Raw genomic sequence first — 5200 nt, 5'->3', positions numbered from 1 at the left:
GTGTGTGTGTGTGTGTGTGTGTGTGTGTGTGTGTGTGTGTGTGTGTATTTTTCACTTTTAAATTTTAAACATTCAGACATAAGACCTCAGTGAAAAGAGTCAGGAATTACAAGGTGACTGAGAGTTAATTAAAATTGTGTCCAGTGAATCTCAAACCAAGGATGTTTTGCATATTAGTCCAGTAACACTTTCATTCATTCCCTTCGTTCACACTAATGATGTTTCTGGCCAAGCAAACATGTCAGGTTGATTGTCTATACTGTCTCCTAATGAGCACCAAAGCCATCTCTTTGCAAGTCATTCTGACACGTTAAATGTCATGTTTTGAAGCAACAAGGAAAAAGCTTCAACTCAGTATGAAAACAAGCAGATAACACATGGTCACTGTGTACTGTGGGTGCATGTGACTAAATGGAGTCTACTGTACGCCAAGGTCATTTCAGGGAGCCATACCATAGTACTCAGGAGCTTTAAATTACTAATACTAATGTGTGCTCAATAATCTGTGAGAATGACATTATTTGTGGTCATGTGCTGCAGGAATGTTTGCAAAGATCAATCTAAAATGGAAATCTGACTGAGCTACCAAGTTTCAAGGTTTTTAAATGTCACAAAAATCTTACTGCAAAATAGGAAAGAAAAAWARAWAAAAAAARCATAGCTGTTTCAGAGAAATTGCACACATTTTTATAATATTGTTAGGAACTGGATTAAATTAATTCAATCCCCAACATAAAGTTAAGAGCATGCTATTTTGTGCCACAAATACTGTTGTTCCTACAGTATGTAAGGATAGTTCTCATCTTCCCAGTCTCCTATGTCTCAGCATTGCMCACTAAATCACATTGGCCACTTTTTTCTGTTCTTTTTTCCCTTTATGGTAAAGGGAGACAAATAAAAAAGGGTTTTAATTTAGGACACATTCCTGATGCATCTCAGTAATTCAGGTAGAAAAATCCCACCCTGAAAAATTAAGTTGGTCCTGTGGATGGGTTCTTCTTTAATGAAACGTTTCATCTCTACTCCAAAAGGCTAAGGAGTTTCAGGTAAACTCAGCCTTAAAAGCACTGCCTCCACATGGTGGATAAACAGGTTGGTTACATGCAAAAGGGGACCATAAGCTGATCTGTTGTTAGGCTGATGGTCCAAATGGCCAAATACTGATGCTTTACAGAACACGACACAAATTGTCAGGCATTCATCTGGCATATCACAAGGTATCAGTTTGATGGCATATGAGAGAAACAAGTCAAATTAAAAAAAAAAAAAAACTACTCTAGAATCAAAAAAAAAAAAAAAAAACTACTCTAGAATCCCAAGGGAGCTAAAGTGTTGTATACACATGGTCAAAGATGTTTTCACAACAGGACCTATTAAATAACAGCTGAATGTCACAATGTTAATGCTGATTGGTAACTTTTTTCTCATTTTTTAATAATAAATGATTATAAAATTTGTTCATGATTATTGCTCTAAACCTTTTTATTTGTGAACAACCTGTTTGTCCACCATGTGGAGGCAGTGCTAATAAGGCNAAAGGAGTAAGGGACCTAAAGTGATTTAAATTTTCATGTCCACTCTACTACATGCTTGACTACAAAACCTGTGTGACATAATTTTCAGCATTTTTAACTTGTTCCCAAAAGTACAAGTTCTCTGACAATGAGGGCTCAGCAAGTCATGCACTTATATATAACAGGTCTTACTTGTAAATGAGACAGTGGATCTCAAGAGATTTTCCTGTAAAAATAGAGGAAATACACGTCCCCACACCATAACGCAACAACAGTAGTAGTAATAATAGTAATAATACTATTAAAAATTAATATTTTTAAAGAACACATTTTCATAGGAATAAAGCTCTATGATCATTGGAAAGCAAAACACTCACCCACAAGGAAGCATCTTGATCTGTATGCAGGTCTGGTTTCAAATCCCACAAAGTGTGTTTTCTCAGGAGGCAATTCTCAACATTGTTTCTACACCAAAAGTAGACAATGTTGCCATGGAACATGTGCTTYATACACAGTTGTTTGCACATGCATTATTGTACATACTGTACAATCTTGGGATTTGGGAGGGAAAAAAAAAGAAACAAAAGTAACTTTTTTTAATCACTTGCACAGATATATAATAAAATTGGTGAAAATCTGAATTGCAACTCATCATATGCAAATGTATTGCTCTACTGGCAACAATCTTACATTCATATGAATATAACATGAACTTGCTTTGATTTATGCCACCTGACGACCCCTACCACACCCACCYAACAACCTCCAAAGCAGAGTGTGACAGCAGCGGGCACCATGGAAGCCAAATACTGATGATTTACAGAACATGGCACACATTTTCAGGCATTCATCCAGCATATAAATTCACAAGGTATCAATCCAATGGCGTCTGTGAGAAGTAAGTCAAATTCAAAGAACCTCTACTCTAGAATCCAAAGGGGCTAAATGAAGTGTTGCATGCATTGTCAAAGATTTTCTCACAACAGGGACCTACTTAATAATAGGTAAATGTCACAATGTTAATGCTGATTGGTGATTGAAGTTTTTTAATAAAACATGTTTATAAAATTTGTTCATGATCATTGCTCTAAACCTTTTTATTTGTGAACAACCTGTTTGTCCACCATGTGGAGGCAGTGCTAATAAGGCTGAAACTTTATTTATTAAAATAAAATTAGAAACATTTTCTTCAAAAATGTCAAAAGGAAGAGTTTTTTAATGACATGACTGCAGCTTTTAATAACCTATGGCTTTTAACAATAGGACAGCTGTCTCGTCTACCTAAAAGGTCATGAGTAATCCATATCAACTAACTCCAGATTCTATAGCTCAAATTACACCAAGATTAAATAGTAGTGGAGTAATCACCGACCATTCCATCACTCTCACCCCCAAACAATATTGAGAGAAGTAGCTGTGCAGGGTCATTTTGAATCCAATGCACTAATACTGCCAGAGCAATGCAAGGGCAACATCTTAATCTCTTACCTCATTAGGCTGCATAATGTGCAATAAAATTTTCATTCCAGACACAGAAGTGCAAAGTTAAGTCCAGAGCTACTGCCTGTGATGTAGATGGAAAAATCCAGCGTGGGCAGCAGGTGATCTAATCTGTGAAAAGCAACACAAAAACCATACAATTATTCACCTGCCGGTAATTCATTGTATCAGTCTAGAGATTTGGTCCTTGACTGCACCTGTCAGATTTTTTTTCTTTCTTAGATATAAAAAAATGTATATGTATATGCACACATTTTTTTTCTAAAAATAATGTACGTAATACAGTACAGTAACCAGAAACACTGAGGAATTAAAAAAAATACACAACACTGACATGTTAAGAACAGAACCAAACGACAATTAAAAAACAAAAATGCGGGAAAAAAAGCACAAAAATGAAGAAAGCAAAATCTAAACATTCTATTAGTACAGCCAAAGCCCCCATTACATGGAAAATGAAAAAAAAAAAAACATTTCTCATAGAAAAACACATATCTTACGTTATTTTGTACCAACATTTTAGGCAATGATCTTGTGTGATTTGGTAGAACTCAAATGTTTTAGGGATAACTCACCTAATGTCACAACAGATTTTGGCCCCAGTATCTGTAAAACTGAGTGAATTGTAGACATTKTTGTATTGGCTAATTTGTCACAGTTGATTGACTGTGGAGACCCCCTTAAATAGGATACACTTGAAAAGACAATAGCAAAGTTGTGAACAAAGATCTTTTGCAAGCTGTTAGCTGACCTTAGCTGTCACCTCCTGCAATAAAAAGCCACAATTTAAAACCAGTCCATTGACTTATGTCTAAAATTGTTTCAGCTAGTAATTTGTAAACTGATATTTCTGTTTATTCATTTTGTAGGATCTCTGATTTCACCCTATCAATCAAACAAAATATGTTAATTCTGAGAAGCGTTATGGTAGGTGGCACCACAATGTCAGATAGCATTTAAGGCACTTTTGTTCATTTGTAATGGAATGATTTTGCCATCACAACAAATTACTTTCCTGCTACGGTCACACAATAACAATCCATCCTTGGATACGGATCACTTGTCAGATATGATGCAAAAGGACACAAACAGGCCACCTCATCGATCCGGTCTCAGGGGGGCTTTAAATTGTTCCACCACAGCTCCAACACTATAGCACTCCAGGAGAGAATTTGTCCAGCTGAAAGCCTCTATTCAACATCCTTATCAGTGAAGCAACCTTAATGTATCCTCATGATGGTAATTACCAAGCTAAATTCTCAACCTCAGAGAGACTGTTTGGATACTCCAGAGATTCTTCAGTGCTTGCGCCTCCGGTTTTTCTCTGCCTGCTCTGCCAAAACTCCCCTCAGGGTTTTGCCTGGTTCAGAATCTTCTAAAGGGTTGCCTATGCTTCTGCTCTGTCAGTCCCAGTGATCTTCAGGAGCAATGGCCCTGAAGAGATAAGGCAGCCGAACAATGAGAATGTCCACCTGCAAGGGCGGGATGCTCCATCACAAAGCCCGRGGTTACTAAAGTGTCGGTAGCTCTCTTGGTGTGCTACAAGCAAAGGAGAGCTACATCCTGAATAGCACTTGGCAAAAAACGGAAGACCTCCCTCTTGGTAGAGTTATTGTGGCAGACAAAACAAACTTTGAGGTCAGATTTTGTACTAAGGCAAAATCTGAACCTGCAATAAGCAGGGATGTTATACAACCTGAACATGCTGTGGTGTCTTGATGTGCAGCATCTGAAGCCAGGCTCAGGAGAGGAGCTGTGTGAGCGCTTTCAGAATACCATGATTAGTTGAACTGGACAAAGAAATGGCAGATTGACAACAGATTTAAAAACAGGGACAGATATTTCACAGTGTTCTGTGTATCAAAATTTGACACCACAGAAAAGTTTTTTTTTTTGTTTTTTTTTTGTGCGAGTTAGGTACTCTGGGTCTCCCATTTAAGGGCTATATTTTTGGTGGTGGTGGGGTCACAGGATACCACTGATATAGAGACCTGGCTTTGAAAAGCACATAGGTAAAAGGTAAAAGGTAAAAGGTTTGCATTATTTACGTATTTATAAATTAAAGGTTCATGTAACATGTAAAGGATTGTACTAAACTGAACCCATTTTCTTTCCATCCATCCATCCATCCATCCATCTATCCATCCATCCATCCATCCATCCATCCATCCATCCATCCATCCATC

At 37.3% G+C, this 5200-nt stretch overlaps 1 protein-coding gene across 1 annotated transcript in view; it reads right to left on the bottom strand.

The window, feature by feature from the left end:
- LOC106515521 (cadherin-18) overlaps positions 1-3125 on the bottom strand; it is a gene marked incomplete in the record, with an annotated part of 145299 nt that extends 142174 nt beyond the window's left edge. The window contains 1 exon segment of the mRNA XM_014005361.1: positions 3003-3125.
- Positions 3126-5200: the final 2075 nt, after the last annotated feature.

This window comes from Austrofundulus limnaeus, unplaced genomic scaffold, assembly GCF_001266775.1.
Source record: "Austrofundulus limnaeus strain Quisiro unplaced genomic scaffold, Austrofundulus_limnaeus-1.0 Scaffold30, whole genome shotgun sequence".
NCBI lineage: Eukaryota > Metazoa > Chordata > Actinopteri > Cyprinodontiformes > Rivulidae > Austrofundulus > Austrofundulus limnaeus.
This window is presented reverse-complemented; position numbering and strand designations above follow the sequence as displayed.